The sequence below is a fragment of the Ochotona princeps genome, chromosome 6, assembly GCF_030435755.1.
Source record: "Ochotona princeps isolate mOchPri1 chromosome 6, mOchPri1.hap1, whole genome shotgun sequence".
Classification (NCBI taxonomy): domain Eukaryota; kingdom Metazoa; phylum Chordata; class Mammalia; order Lagomorpha; family Ochotonidae; genus Ochotona; species Ochotona princeps.
This window is the reverse complement of record NC_080837.1, coordinates 35,434,909-35,450,582: the sequence shown is the minus strand read 5'-3', so window position 1 is coordinate 35,450,582 and position 15,674 is coordinate 35,434,909. Positions and strand designations below refer to the sequence as shown.

Genomic DNA, 15,674 nt, shown 5'->3' with positions numbered 1-15,674 from the left:
AGAAATGTTAGCAAGGTTGCCACTGGAGAACAGAATTTGTGGCCTGGGAGACTTCACTTTTCTCCTTTGTCTTTTTCTTTTGAGAAAGTGAGAATTTACCTTTTATTTCACTCCATATATGTTCAATACAGTGCAATTCTCACTCTGAGAATAAAAATATCTCAAGTTAAATTAAAAGCGCACGATGAAGGTAGAAGCTAACAGTGCTCAGTTAAGATGATTTAGTTCATAATTCTGAAATTCTAACAAGAAGGCAAATAGCAAGGTCTCATTGTCTCAGTTGGTTGGGGTGGGGAAGTTGCTGCCTGCGAGGAGTTGGAGAGGTTTGTGGGGAGCCAGGATTTGTATGTGAGCCTAGCTGACTGTGGCAGCACTGTCAGAGGCAAAGACCAGGGCCCCCCAGTGCCGGCACCGGCCTTACCTGGGCACCAGGGATTGAACAGCAGGATGAACTCCCCGAGCTGGTAGGCTGTGGCAGAGCCCTGGACGGGGTCGATGTGAACCTTCAGGAGATAGCGTCCCACAGCAGCCACTGGGGGCGCACACAGGCTCACCTCCAGGGACGTGGCGCGATTGTTTTCCAGCGAGGCGATCCAGGGGCTGGGCCCACCGCGACCTGCCAGGCTGAACACGGCCCGAGTTCCTTTGGCCACATCTGGCAGAGGTCCTGGAAGGGAAAGAGATCTGGACTTCTATCGGTAGCGACCTCGCAGCCCGCGGAGGAATCTCCCCGTAGGAGCCAGCGGGGCCCTCACCCGTCTCAGCCACAAAGATGATGTTGTCCAGGCCTGGCTGGAAGCCGCGGTTCCTGAAGTATAGCGTGATGGCAAAGGCCTGGCCCCGGCGCACGAGGAGGCGGTCCACAGCGATCTCCTCCGTGTGGTGCCGCACGTTGTTGCGGGAGCTCTGGAAGTCGGTGAGGGCCAGCTCCAGCCCTGTGATGGGCAGTCATGTGCAGACCAGAGAACAGAGCTGAGGGCTTGCTCTAGCCCTGTTCCCCACTTACCCGCTGTGCCAACTTGCAGCACTGGCCGAGTCTCTCTAAGCCTCAGGTTCCATGTTGGGAAAATAGAAACCAGAATACGTGTGTGGTACCATTAGCACAAAGATTAATGTAAACTGTGCATGCAAGTTTCTCTTCCCTCTTCCTTCCTACTTCCCTGGCCCGCCACCTCCTCCTGTATGCCTTTCTGGAGGGGAGTGGCTTTCTACCCTTGCCCAGCTACCCTTGTGCTACTCTTGCAGACCTAAGATGGATTGCTCCTTTCAGTCCCTTATTAGTTTCACCTAGTATCCATATTAAAAAAAAAAAAAGTTGTGTTTATTTGAAAGAGTGACAAAGAGAGGCATAGACATTAAGAGAGATCTTCCATCCTCTGGTTCATGCCCTAAAAGCCCAAACTGATTGCAGCTGGACCAGGCTGAAGTCAGGAACTAACAGCTCCACCCAGGTCTCTCACATAGGTGGCAGGAGCTCAAGCACTTGGGTCATCTTCCACTACTCTCCCAGGCACATTAGCAGTGACGCAGGCATTCAAACCAGCACCCAGATATGAGATGCTGGCATAGCATGTGGTGGCTTAGCTCACTGTGCCAGTGCTGGCCTCTGATACCTACTTTTTAGACTTAACATCTCATTACCAACGTGCCAGCCACTGAACTAGGAGCAAGACACTGGGTCAACTGACTTTTTTTTTTTAAGATTTATTTATTTATTATTTTATCTTATTGGAAAGTCAGATATATAGAGAGGAGGAGAGACAGAGAGGAAGATCTTCCATCTGCTGATTCACTCCCCAAGTGGTCATAATGGCTGGAGCTGTGCCCATCTGAAACCGGGAGCCCAGAGCCTCTTTTGGGTCTCCCATGCGGGTGCAGGGTCCCAAGGCTTTGGGCCGTCCTCAACTGCTTTCCCAGACTTCAAGCAGGGAGCTGGATGGGAAGCAGGGCCACCAGGATTAGAATCGGCACCCGTATGGGAGCCCAGCACATGCAAGGCAAGGAGTTCAGCCACTAGGCTACCACGCTGGGCCCAGGGTTAACTGACTTTTGATTAACATCTCTTCTTTCAGCAATTTTATGACTCTCTGATCACCAGTAGTGCCAAATACTTTGGGAACTTGAATCAGGACTGTCAAAGTAGGTCCCGCTCCCAGCCTTCTGCAGCAGTCTTTTGTTAAGCAGACTGACCTCAGGTGCCCTTTGGCCAGACTGACTCCATTCCTGACTTCTCTGCTTTGGACTGTGAGCCCAGTCATCTGGTGGGCTCACAGCCTTGAAATCACACTTGGCTCAGTCTGTATCCATTCATTTGTCACCAAGACCCTTTGCTGCCTTGATTAAAATGTCTCTGTTAGGGGATTGATGGTGGAAGTTTGGGCTGGTATTGTGGCACAGTGTGTTAAGCTTCTGCCCAAGGTGCAGGCATCCTATATTGGAGCACTGGTTCAAATCTCAATTGCTTTGCTTATGATCAAGCTCCCCACGAATGCATCTGGGAAGGTAGTAGATGGTGGCCTGAATAGGGAGACACAGATAGAATTCTTGGCTTCTGGTTTCAGATTGGCTGAACCTGTGAATGGGAAGTGAACCTGTGAATGGGAGAGCTCTTTCTGTCTCTCTGTGTCACCATTAGAAAGTGAGAAGACAGCCCACAGGTGAGAACATATGTATAAATCATTTATCTAGCAAGGTATTTATACCCAGAATGTAAAATACACCTGTGTAATTCTACAATGAAAAGACCAAAAAGCTGAAATGTAAAATATTGGCAATATGGGGCTGATGTTGTGATGCAGTGGCATCCCATATCACAGTGCCAGTGTGAGTGCCAGCCATTCCGCCTCCAGTCCAGCTCCCTATTAACACACCTGGGAAAGCAACAGAAAATCGCACAAGTGCTTGGATTCCTGCCATCCCAGATGAAATTCCAGGCTTTTGGCTTTGACCTGGCCCAGCCATAACTATTGTAGCCATTTGGGGGAATTAACTAGGGATGGAATATCTCTTTCTTTGTCACTGTGCCTTTAAAATAAATGAAAAGTATATAAATCTTTTTTTAAAATTGGAACTTTATCTGAATAGACATTTTCCCAAAGAATAACAAAAAGCCAGTAAAACCACTAGTCATTGGGGGGAAGCAAGTAAGATACTACTTCACATTCACTAGGATGGCTTGAATAAGAAAGACAGGTAATAGCAAGTGTTGGTGAGAATGTGAAGAAACTGCAACCCTCATACATTGCTAATGGGATAAAGTGGTGCAGCACTTAAGAAAACTGCCAGACAGCTCCTTAAAATATTAAATATATGGTTACAATAAGGCTCAGTGATTCCATCCCTAGGTATATACCCAAGGGAAACGAAACCTACATCCACGTACCTATATGTGTATGTTAATAGCAGTAGCAATTATAGAAGCTGAAAATGGAAACACCCAGAATCCAACAACTGATGATTGGATAAACAGAACATGGCTGTTCAGTCACAGCAGGAAACACTGAAGAGGCCATAACATGGTTGAGTCTTGAAAACATCATGCTAAGTGAAATAGGTCAGGTCTTATAGGGTACATCTGATGAAACTCCACTTATTGGAATTGTCCAGAACAGGTAACTTTACAGACAGGAAGTAGAGTACAGTGTGCCAGGGGCTAGGAAATGTGGAATAGAATGTGACTGATAATGGAAATAAGATTTCTTTTTGAGATGATGAAGGTATTCTTGACCAGTTGGTGGTGATACGTACAAAAAATTTATATTGATACCAAAAGCCACGAACTATACACTTTAATCAGGTAAACTTCATTGGTATGAATCACATCCGGTAAAGCTGTTACTGTATGAACCAAATCAACTAAACCAAAGTATATAATGAACTGTTAAACTTTATCATTTAAATATCTTTAATTTCTTTTTGTTGTATTATTTTTACAAATTTATTTATTTAAAATGCAAATAAATAGAGACAGAGATCTTCTATTCACTGGTCCACTTTCCAAATGCCCACAACAGCCAGGCTTGAGCCAGGCTCATGCTGGGAAGCTAGAACTCAATCTGAATCTCCCACATGAATGGCAGGGACCAGGGACTTGAGAATCACATGGTGCTTTTGTTAATAGGAAGCTGGAATCAGAACTGGAGCCAGGACTTGAACCTAGGCAATAATATATGAGCTATAGGCATCTTAACTGATAGACCAAATATTTACCTTAGTTCTTAGGATGATACATCTTGGTCATAAATTAATATATTACTATTACTCAAGAAATACAAATGTGATGATCAGCACACTGTAGGTACTCAGAAATGTCTACTATGTTTCAAAATTACTCTGTGTCTAATTATTCCAGATTTCAGGCTCAGTCAGCACTCTAGACAGCCTCTATACCATGAATCAGGCCCTGTGCTAGGCACTTTAGGACAATTGTCTTATTTCAGCCTTAACACAATCTTGGAGGGATGGAGTGTCATATTACCCACACTTGGAGATGATAAAATTGATATTAAAGCCAAAATGCCTGACCCAAGTTCAGTGCTCTTTCCGTTACCCAAGAGCTGCCACCCATTGCCAGCTTTCACTCACATTCAAAAAGATCATCCTGACCCACTGCCAGCTGGGAAAGCACTTGGCATTTTCATGGTAGCGGAAAAAAAGGCTCATTCCTTTTTGGAGACCACTAGACTAAACTAGAGAGCAGCTACTGGCCCCTGTCCAGTCTGAGCACAAGACTCAGCTGCCCAGCAGGTGTGGCCAGCATCTGCCTGGCAGCCAGCACTACAGCCGGATCTTATCATCTGGACACGCGGTGGGTCAGTTCTTCTTGGCGCATGATGCAGGGATTATTCTTCAGCCTGGACACCACACATTGGGAGGGAAAGTTGATTTTCTGTTAGGCATAGTTGTTCTACTTAAGGGAGATTGAGAAAAAGTAATGAGGGGGAATAAAGACAGCCTGTAGAGAAAACTTTGAAAGTAAATCCTCTCAGGATCTATGATAAAGAAACTCCTACATGAGCTGAGAGAAGCATAGGCACGTTAACTGACGAACTTAAAATAATGTAAGTGTTCATCAATAGGGGGTATGATAAATAAGCTACTTACACTCAAACTATATGGAAAATATTGTCATAGAACTATAGGTACTGACTGGCATGGACAGAGCTTCAAGATATGCTGTTGAATGAAAAAATATCAAGTTGCAGAAAAGTGAGAACAATGTGATGATACCATATTGTTACAAAAAGAGGCAAACTGCAAATTCTATGTATTATGTATAATATCCATATTCATATCTATCTATGCATTTATCTACCTATCTCATAAATGCACATGTGCAGAAAAAGGCTAGAAATAACAGTCACTTGAGAAGAGAAGCTTGAATTTAGAGTGGTACTCATAGGACCATAGCTTTCTTTGTAATTATTGACTATATTTACTCCAACTATGTGTTCATTTTTCCTCTTAAGTAAAAGTTATTCAAAATTTAAAAATTTAAACACCAAAAATAACATGAAAATGAGGTTCTTCTATTTGCAAAGCAAGTTAAAAGCTCATTCCTGCCAATGTTTTCCACTAAGCATTTAACTTTCATAGCAGGTCTTTCTAGAGAAAAGGAGGTGGTATAGTGAGAAGAATGGTGGTAGAAAGAGTAGCTAAGAGGAAGAACAGGGCCTCTGAAATGACAGGAGAGGAGATGTGAAGATCCAGGGAACATCAGAGCCAGAAGCCAACTTTCAGACAGTTTGGCCCAACCCCTTCCATTTTTCAGGCACAGGAAGAGAAAATTAGAGAAGTGACTTGCAGGGCTGGTGCTGTGGTATAGCAGTTAAAGCCTCCACCTGCAGTGCCAGCATCCCAAAGATTTGAGTCCTGACTGCTCTACTTCTGATCCAGCTCCCTGCTAATGTGTCTGGGACAGTAGCAGAGGATAGCCCAAGTGCTTGGACCCCTGCACCCATGTTGGAGGTTGGTTTAGCTCCTGGCCCCTGGCTTCAGACAGGCACAACTCTGGCTGTTGGAGTCATTTGGGAAGTGAACCAGTGGATGAAAGATCTCTCTGTGTGTCTCTTCCTTCCTGTCTGTAACTATGCCATTCATATAAATAGATCTTTAAAGAGAGAGAGAGAGAGAGAGAGAGAGACTTTAACCATTGTCAAAAGAAGATGAGAGGTCCTCTGGCCCCCTATTTGCTGGCCCTTCCCTGTCTCGCCTGGTGATGGCTGCAGGCATTGGCATGCAGCTGTTTGACTGGGCTCACCTGCCAGCCTCCACCCTGTCCCTTGCTTCTCGGCCACCAATGAATGCAAAGGCTTCTGTGGCATCTACTCTTGCTGCCTTGGTTCTGAATGTGCTCCTTGCTTCCTCTGAATCTACTTTCCTTCCCCGGTCTTCCTGCAGACTCTCTCTCAAGTCCTGTAGTCAGCAGCCCCAAGGACCTTCCCTACCTTGGGCCATGACAGCTGCCTCCGGTTCCTGGGCTGCTCTCCACAGAACGACTGGATAAGCTTCAGAAAACTGGTCCCAGAGTGTCTGCTTCCCTTTCCATCCCGGAGATTTCAGGAGACAAGGAAGGCGGGGCCCAGCTGATGCACTGCCACCTGCTCACCAGGCAGGTCACAACTGGTTTTCTCACTTGCCCTCGGGTGTTTCTTGGCAATGTGGCTCAGCCGCGAGGAGGTGTGGAGACTGAGGACGTATCAGGACCTTGTGCCATGTGGGACTTTGATAACTCTTGGGCAATAAGGATTCCCTTGTAGGTGCTGTGTTGTGGACCGAGAGGTGAGCTGACAGCATCTCCATGGGATGGAAGGGAGCTGTGTTCAGGCAGTAAAGAGGGTCCGGGTCCCAAGGCCAGTGCTTACATCTAAGAGCAACTCAGTGAGCCTTAACCCCTACTGTGCTCCTGAGTCCTCTGTTTCACCCTGAAGAGTGACTTTCTGGACAGTAAATACAGAGAGCCCACTCTGTATCATCATTGGTGTGATTTAAAAAAAAAGATTTATTTATTTTTATTGGAAAGGCAGATTTACAGAGAAAAGGAGACACAGAAAGATCTTCCATTCTCTAGAAGTGGTATAATGGTTAATATGAGCCAATTTTAAGTCGGGAGCCAGGAGCTTCTTCTTGGTTTCCCTTGTGGGTACAGGGTCCCAAGGCTTTGGGCCATCTTTACTGCTTTCCTGGGCCATAAGAAGGGAGCTGAATTGGAAATTTAGCAACCAGGGCATGAACCGGCACCCATATGGGATCCTGGCACTTGCAAAGGGAGGATTAGCCAATTGGGCCATCGTAATGGGCCCATTGGTGTGACCCTCCCTCCCTCCCTCTCTCTTTTTCTTTCTTTCCTTCTTTCTTTCTTTCTTTCTTTCTTTCTTTCTTTCTTTCTTTCTTTCTTTCTTTCTTTCTTTTCTTTCTTTCTTTCTTTCTTTCTTTCTTTCTTTCTTTCTTTCTTTCTTTCCTTCCTTCCTTCCTTCCTTCCTTCCTTCCTTCCTTCCTTCCTTCCTTCCTTCCAAGGTTTTTTTTTTTATAATTTGAAAGTCAGATACACAGAGAAGAGGACAGACAGAGAGGAAGATCTTCTGTCCATTGATTCACTCCCCAAGCAGCCACAATGGCCGGAGCTGCGCCAATCCAAAGGCTGGATCCAGGAGTCTCTTCTGGGTCTCCCACATGGGTGCAGGGTCCCAAGGTTTTGGGCCATCCTCGACTGCTTTCCCAGGGCACAAGCAGGGAGCTGGATGGGAAGCGGGGCAGCCAGGACCACAACTGGCACCCATATGAGATCCTGGCATGTTCAAGGCCAGGACTTTAGCCCCTAGGCTACTGTGCCAGGCCTATCATCATCATGTTTGTTTCTTATGGCAGTGACATTGTCTTGCCTGAAGCCTGCTATATCCAAGGGTGATATCGAGTACAAGCAGTGGGAGATGTTTCATGGAAGGAGTCTGAAATTGGGTGACAGAGTGTGTATACCCATGAGCAAGGTCCCTGATCCCAATAAGAAAAGTACAAATCCTTTCATTTGGAGAAAACCAGACAAGGGAAGAGGGAGTCAGGCCCCACACAATGTGAGGAATGATAGGATGCCCCCACTCCCACCCTGCCTTCCCTACTGTGGAACAATTTATTCCTTGCTCTTTGGGCCCTCTTGGGAACTTTATTCACCAGCTTTATCCTCCATCCTGTATTTTAAAAATTTATTTCCATTTTATCTGAAGGGAGAAAGAGAGAGATAAATCTTCCATTCACTGGTTCACTTCCTAAATTCCTGCAAAAGTGGGGACCAAGGCAGGCTGAAGCCAGGAGCTTGGAACTCCATCACAGTTTCCCATGCAGGTGATGTGGAACCCAAGTACTTGAGCTATCACCTGGGCTTCCTAGCATGTGTATTAGCAGGAAGCTGGAATGGGAGCAGAGCTAGGGCTCCCACTAGGCGTTCCCATAGTGGTGGCGTATTAACCATTGCACCCAAAGCCTGCCCTCTTCCTCTGTTTTACCTCTTCTTGTTCCCATTCAGCTCTTGATTGTGAACACCAGACACAAATACACAGTAGTCATTGCTGTCAAATCCCTATCCCCACACTAGCCTCAAGCCCAGTTCCTGCTCTTTCTCTCCACCTCTTAGCTGAGCCCCCTGTCTGCTTCTGTGCCTCCCCATCCTCCATCTGCATAACTCCCCTGATTCTCCTGCCCGTTATGACCTGGGGCCCTGGGGACCTTTTCTTCCTCTCACAATCACAGGATCCCCCATAGCCCTGGCTGCTGACCACTCACTTTGGGCTAAGTGACCTTTCTCTCTCTTTCTCTCCATTGCATCTCCCTGGCCACTCTGCTTTCTTCTTTCAGTCCCTTTCATGGGCTCTTTCTACTACCTGCTGATGCTTCCCAGGGTTTGTCCATCCACTCATTCCCTATGACACTGATAATTCCCGGAACTGTGAGTTATAGGCTCCACATGCTGGACCACTCCACTGCGAGCCACAGATTCTTCACACCCAGCATGACCAGATGTATCTGCTCTCCTCTCTCTTTCTTCCTGCACTTCTGGCCTTGGTGGCTGAGGCCACTGTCCATGCCATCACTCTGGGAGAGTCTGGGATGCTGGCTCCAGCTCCCTCTCTTCCTTCAGCTCTCAATCCAGTCTAGCTCCCATTTTGCTCCTGTTAGAGCTGACGACTCTCCTCTGTGCCCACGGCCCTGCCTTTCTTAAAGTCCTCACTTGCTTGTTCAACAGCTTCTATCAAGTTTTTCACACTTTCTTTCCCCTAATGGGGTCACAAGTGATTTTCTTGCAGTGCCAGTTTGACTAAGTTACTTTCTTGTTGAAGACCCAGCTGTGGTCCCAAACTCCTTGACAACCTTCATGGTCCCTTTTCTCCAAACCCTCAGCTCCCTTATGGAGCTTTCTCTTCTGTGTGCCTCTGTGCACTCCTGCCCATTTTGGTTCTCCCTGAGTTAGTCTCTTTGCACTTGGCTGCTCAGACCCCAGCATCACCCATTTGGGAAATCTGCCTGACCCTGTCTCTCTGCCACTGCAGGAGTTTCAGGGTTTCTTCATTCACACTCCCTGTTAAGCCAACTCCTGCTTCTGATGGTCCCTGGTTCCCTGAGGGCATCGATTGTGCCTTTAGAAAATTTATTAATTTTTATTTGAAAGATAGATTTGCAGAGAGAAGGAGCGATAGAAAGAGAGGTCTTTCATCCTCTGGTTCACTCTCATATAGCCACAATTCCCAGAGCTGAGCTGATCCAAAGCCAGGAGCCAGGAGTTTCTTCCAGGTCTCCCACACGGTGCAGCTACCATCCTCTGCTGCTTTTCCAGGCCATAAGCATAGAGCTGAATCAAAATGAAGCAGCCGGGACACAAACTGGTACCCATATGGGATCCTGGCACCACAGGGCGGAGGATTATCCTGCTGAACCACAGCACCAGCCCCAGTTTGTGTCTTATTAATATTGCTGTGCATACTTAATAGCAAGAGTGGCTATTAGTTTAGACCCACTAAGAGATCTGGTAATAGTACCAGATACTAAGTTCCTAATGCACATTAGCCAACTTAATCTGACAGCATTCCTGTGAGTTAGGCAGTGTTATTGCTCCTAACATGGACAAGGGAGTCAAGGTTTAAAGACAGTGACTCGTTTTCCCAAGCTCACTGACAAAAAAAAAAAAAAAAAACCAGTGGTGCCAGATTTCATGGGTAGGTAGTCAGATACTAGAGACTAGGTTCTCCAGGAATACTTAATGCAGCATATGAAACAATTGGATTTCCACTTCCTGTTTGTTACCTGATAGAGTGAATAAATCGAAGGAATACATTTATTCCTTGGGGTGAGGGGTGGTACAGCAGGTTGGGCTACAATTTTTTTTTTACTTTTTTTTATTAATTATTATGCATTATGTGACAGTTTCATAGGCTCTGGGAATCCCCCCACCCCTCCCCACGCCCCTCCCCCCTGGTGGATTCCTCCACCTTGGTGCAGTATTACAGTTCAAATTCAATCAAGATTCTTTCCTTGCAAACATATACCAAACATAGAGTCCAGCTACTTATTGTCCAGATGGGTTGAACAGTTTCTTGGGGAGACCATTTCTGGTCCAAAGTTAGAGCTGGTAGAATATCATCCCAGTCAATTAAGAGTCCCAATATAACATTAACAGCAATTTGTAACATTATGGAATTGACATGGTTTTGCGTAACCAGTATGTTAAAAAAAAACAAAAAACAAGTTCTTAACCACAACCTATGATTTGCTCATTGACATTTCAATTTTAGTTTGTATACAGGACCGGCTGCTATATACCTTAAAATGGCTATAAGGTACCATTCAGCTGTTTCGTGTCTATTTCATTTTAGTATTTAGCCATTTGTTGTATTGAAGTATAATTTTACTGATCTTGGCAGATTTTAGGATAATCTAGACTGGCTTGTAACTCTAACAAGACATTTGTCAACAATTAAGGTGCAGAACATTTTTTTTTGGGGGGGGGGTGTGCAGGAAAGTCCCCAACACCACGGTGAAGAGTGACTAATCTTCGTGTCCCACCCAGCGAGGCATGAACAAATCCATGCCAGCTCTTTCCTGTCAGATTCCAAGCTCTACTTTTTGTTGTTTGTCTATTTATTTTAGGTTTTTTTAGTTCGTATGATTGTTTGTTTGCTATGAGGGGTTTTCGGAGTGATCCTGATGGTCATTGCAAGGGAGGGTGGGGGTCCAGAGGTTGGGCTACAATTTAGGATACCAGCATTCCATATTAGAGTGCCTGTTGGAGTCCTGGCTGCTTTGCTTTTGTTCCAGCTCCCTGAAGATGGGCCTGAGAAGACCAGGTACTTAGCCACCTGCAGTCCATGTGGGAGTCCCAGATGGATTTCCAGGATATTGGCTTCAGCATGACCCAGACGTGGTCATTGTGGTCATTTGGGAAATCACTGGGTAGAAAAATCTTTCTCTCTCTCTCACTGTCTCTTATCTTTCTCACACACATACACACACACACTTTAAAAACTATGGGGTGGTAATTTGACATAATGGTTAAGGCATCCTTTGGTGACTCCTGCATTCCATATCAAAGTACCAAGATTTGAGTCCCAGCTCCATTTCCAATTCAAGCTTCCTACCAGTGCACACGATGGGAAGCAGATGGTGAAGGTTCAAGTAGTTGGTCTCCACATGAGAGACCAGGACTGAATTCCAGACCCCTGGCCCCGACCTGGCCAGCCTTGGCTATTGTAGGCATTTGGGGAGTGAACCAGCAGACAAATAACGTCTGTCTCAAGTAAAATAAAAACAAGTAATTTTTAAATGGTGAAACATGCCAATGGACTAACGCCTGAAACCCCTTCCACACGTAAGATTCAGTTTTCTGAAGATGAGGAAGGAACATGGGCAAAAGAGCTTAATTTTTGAAAACACGCAGGAAGGTGACTGCAGCCAGGAGAGGTTTGGAGGTCAAAAGGCAAAGTGCCCACTGGCCAGCAGGCCACTGCCACTTTATGGTGTCCAGGGGTCAGCCCAGAGCAGCTGGGGAAAGGCTTTGGGTGCCATTCGGCAGTCACTATGATAAAGGGCCTTGCATTGCATCAGCCTGAGTGGGCAGAACACTGGGCAACTCCATCCATTCTCCAAACTGTCCCCTCTCTACTTCAAGCAGAGGACAGGGACTCTGCCTGCTCCTCAGAGGGTCTGGACCTCCGCCAGAGGCCCTCCCATGGTCAGAATCAGATGGCAGCCCCAGAAAGTGGAAGTGCCACTAGGGCACTGGGCCCATACACAGGGCCAAGAAAACCCATGCCAGCTGGGTGAGCCAGCCCCTGGGAGCTGAAGAAGTCCTGGGCCCTGGGCCTAATGAGGTGATTTATAGGTTCCTGTGAAACATGAGTCAGAGGGTGTGTAGTGGGTGTGTGGAGGGGAGTTCTGCTCAGAATGTCTGGATCGTTGGCATGCAGGCAAAAGGGTGTTGGGGGTGGTAAGCATGGCTGGCAGGTACAATCCTGTCTGCCCAGAAGCAGGCTGAGTGCCCCAGTAGAAGATGCCAGAGCAGAGATGTGTAGGCACCTGCAGCCTCCTAGACCAGGTTAGCCCTCGCATGGCTTTTCTAAGATCTGGGGACCAATTCTACCCCTGCCTTGAAGTTCTGATTGACCTTTTCCCAGGTCCCACCTTCTCTTACTGTAGAGTCATGGCCCACACTCCTGGTGTTCACACAGTGAGGGGGTTGGCAATGAGGGATGGCCTGAGAAGGTAGCCATAAGTGACACATACATCAATGGAGAGAGTCATGTGGTGTCAGTGATGCAACTACGCACAGGGCCTTTCCAGGATATGTACCTCACATTCCACAACACCTGAGTCCACCTGATGCTTACAGAAACCCTGGGAGGGAAGGTAGGATAGGCACCACTCCTGTCATCTTATACCTGGGAGAATTAGGGTCCTACTAGGAGGCAGCCAGAGCTCCTTCCTTGGTATCCCACAATGATGCTGGGCACTGTGAGCCCCAGAATTACCAGCCCCTTGCCAGTTTTTGAGTCCTAACTGTTCCACTTCTCATCTGGGTCCCTGCTAATGTGCCTGGTAGGGCAGGAGAGGATGGCCCAAGTGTGTAGGTCCCTGCAGTCATATGGAAGAAGCTCCTGGCTCCTCGCTTCCACCTGTCCCAGCCATGGCTGTTGTGGCCATTTGGGAAGTGAAACAGAAAATGGAAGGTCTCGCTCTCTGTTTCTCCCTCTTCCTCTTTCTCTCTCTCTCTAACTCTGCCTTTCAAAGAAATAAACACATCTTTTAAAAAATTCAAAAACCAACTACCAACTCCCAAAACATGAACACTGGCAGCCGCTGAGTCAAAAGCCGTGGGCATAGCCAGGTTGATGTCACCTCCTTGCTTCACAGCCTGATCCCTTTGTCCCAGTTTGTTCCTGAGGGCCACCACCTGGTCCCAGGGTTGTCAGCCCCACTGAGTGGTTGAAAGGCAGGGAGAGTGGCTCAGGCTCTAACTTCAGAGGTGTGATGAAGGTGGGCTTCAGCCCCAGCATTTCAGGCCCTGGGAGAGGTCAAGTAGAAGACAGCTTGGGAATGGTCTGGCTCATCCATCTGAGGTAGGGAAACAAAGCACGACAGGTGTGGCTGAAAGTGAAAAATAGAAACAGAAGAAAACATCACAGACTGACTTCTGAAGCCACTTTTGAGGAGGACAGGAAGATCATTGGAAAGATTCATGGAGAAGGCTGAGGTGGCACTATTCATCCACTCTAGCCCCTTCAGAGGCCCACTGGGAAATCTGCCCACTGTCCCCTCCAGCCACACAGCCAGGGACAGAATAAGACAGTGACCAAACAGAGAAGGGCCTAGCACTTTGCATACAAGCATCTGCCATGCATCTGCAGGGGCCAGCATAAGTAACCCTCTCTTGAGTACAGGAACCAGGACAGTGACAGTGGCATTTAAAGGGAACAGGTGGGGCCCGGCACCATGGCCTAGTGGCTAAAGTCCTCGCCTTGAACATGCCAGGATCCCATATAGGCATCGGTTCTAATCCTGGCATTCCCACTTCTCATCCAGCTCCCTGCTTGTGGCCTGGGAAAGCAGTCGAAGGCAACCCAGAGCCTTGGGACCCTGTACCCATGTGGGAGACCTGGAAGAGCTCCTGGCTTCTGGGGAGTGAATCATCAGACGGAAGATATTTCTCTCTGTCTCTCCTCCTCTCCCTATATATCTGACTTTCCAATTAAAATAAATAAATATTAAAAAAATAAAGGGAACAGGTGTAGCTAGGGGATGGGCTCCAGCAGGCAAGAGAAGGCAAGACCCCTGGGAAATAGAAGGAGGAGAGGACTGGAGCAAGCAGACACATTAAAACAATAACACAAACAAAAAAAGAACCAGGAGGAACATGAGGATGAGGAGGTGGAGGAAGACAAGAGAAGCCAAACAAAGCTGCAGACCCCCAGAGCAGGTGAGGACCAAGGCCAGTGACTGGAAACATACAGGAGAATGCTGCCCTTTTCAGTGTCTCTGGACTGCTTGTTATCCATGACCAGGATGCATTGATCTATAATGATAACTTTGACTATTTTAAAAAATGAATTTATTTTCAATTTTTTTTTTTATTTGAAAGGCAGAGTGACAGAGATCTGCCATTGGCCAGTTCACTCCTGCAAATGCCCACAACAGCTGAGCCAAACCGAAGCCGGGAGCATACAACTCAAGCTGGGTCTCCTACATGAATGGCAAGAACCTGGCTGCTTGAGCCTTTGCCTGCTGCCGTGTGGGGTGCATGACAGCAGAAAGCTGGAAGCTGGGGCAGAGCAGCAGCTGGAACCCAAGCTCTCCCATGTGGGCTGCAGTTTATTTTTTGCAGTTCAACTTTTTATTTCAATAAAATCAGAATATGCACAGCACATGCAGTGCTAGCATCTAAACTAATACAGTAAGCAATTACTAAAGCTACAGTGACTTGAGGTTCACTCTTTACATTCAGCAAGTTTAAATCCATTCTTACATTTTTTGAAACCTTATTAACTGAAAAATATTGCTTGCTGATAAAACTTGCTCAAATGCTATCGCTGAATGTACAAGTCACTGATTATGCCAATACAACAAATATAACCACATGTTTTACCGTGGCACCAAGCACCTGTTCCTGTGATGATGACTTCAAATAGTCATGCACAATGAGAGGGAGAATGACACCTTGCGAACTGTTAGCAGGAATTCCCTCTGGAACAGGGGTGCTACTGGTGATTTTCCCCTGGTTTCTTTTCACTTGGCTCTCTCTTCAAATTGAATGAGTGTGAATGATTTTGATAACCATTGGCTGGGGGGGCGAAGGAAACATTGGTTCCTTCTGTTCCTAAAGTAACAGAAACGGGACACCAAGGAGGAGAGGCTGAGAGTTTGGGGGTCATCAGGGGAGAATGGAGGATGAAGTGAGGAGAGAGTGGCAGGTTGCAGCAGGCAGAGGCCAAGGTTTACTGTTGGAGGGTGATAGTTATGTTTCCTAGTATGCTGGGGGCCTGCCCACGAGTGCCCACAGCCAGTGTTTGTTGAGTGACTGCATGTGTGTGTTGGGGTCTGCCCTCACCAGCTTGGGACATTTGGAGGTCAATAACAGAGAAGGCTGGATGGGTCATTTCACGCAATGGCCCAGAGGACACTGTAGTCTCTGCCCTTGC

At 46.8% G+C, this 15,674-nt stretch overlaps 1 long non-coding RNA gene across 1 annotated transcript in view; it reads left to right on the top strand.

Annotated features, from left to right (window-relative positions):
- LOC131480545 (uncharacterized) overlaps positions 1-15,674 on the top strand; it is a 67,435-nt gene that overhangs the window by 17,091 nt on the left and 34,670 nt on the right. The window lies entirely within an intron of this gene.